The sequence below is a fragment of the Seriola lalandi genome, unplaced genomic scaffold (assembly GCF_002814215.2).
Source record: "Seriola lalandi dorsalis isolate HSWRI2012SDOR001 ecotype SW California unplaced genomic scaffold, Sedor1 jcf7180002054305, whole genome shotgun sequence".
Lineage (NCBI taxonomy): Eukaryota > Metazoa > Chordata > Actinopteri > Carangiformes > Carangidae > Seriola > Seriola lalandi.
In genome coordinates, this window is record NW_019524858.1 from 24,272 (window position 1) to 24,724 (window position 453).

Consider the following 453-nt stretch of genomic DNA (forward strand, 5'->3'; position numbering starts at 1 on the left):
CTCACACACACACACACACACACACACACACACACACACACACACACACACACACTCGTCCAGCTGCAGAGACGAAGCAGCAGGTCGGAGCGTGTGATACAGACTCAACAATAAAAACTCAAAAATAAAGATTTGAGAAATGATTTCAGTTCAGAGGAGAAAGTCTTTACAAATGTGAAGCAGGATTAAAGTCTGAGTCCACATCATCAGATACACTTTACTTTGAAGAGCAGTGAATTTCTGGTGCAGAGCTTTTATTTTGAAGCATAGTTTCCAGCCAAACACAAGTACAGACAATGGAACCTGGTTCAACTGAGACTGGACTCACACAGACCCACAAACACACAGTCCAGTCCTGGTCCGGTACGGTCTTTAGCTCAGGCTCAGAGGGGGACTCTGTAGTCCAGTAGAATCTGTAGTCCTGTAGTCCTGTAGAATCTGTAGTCCTGTAGA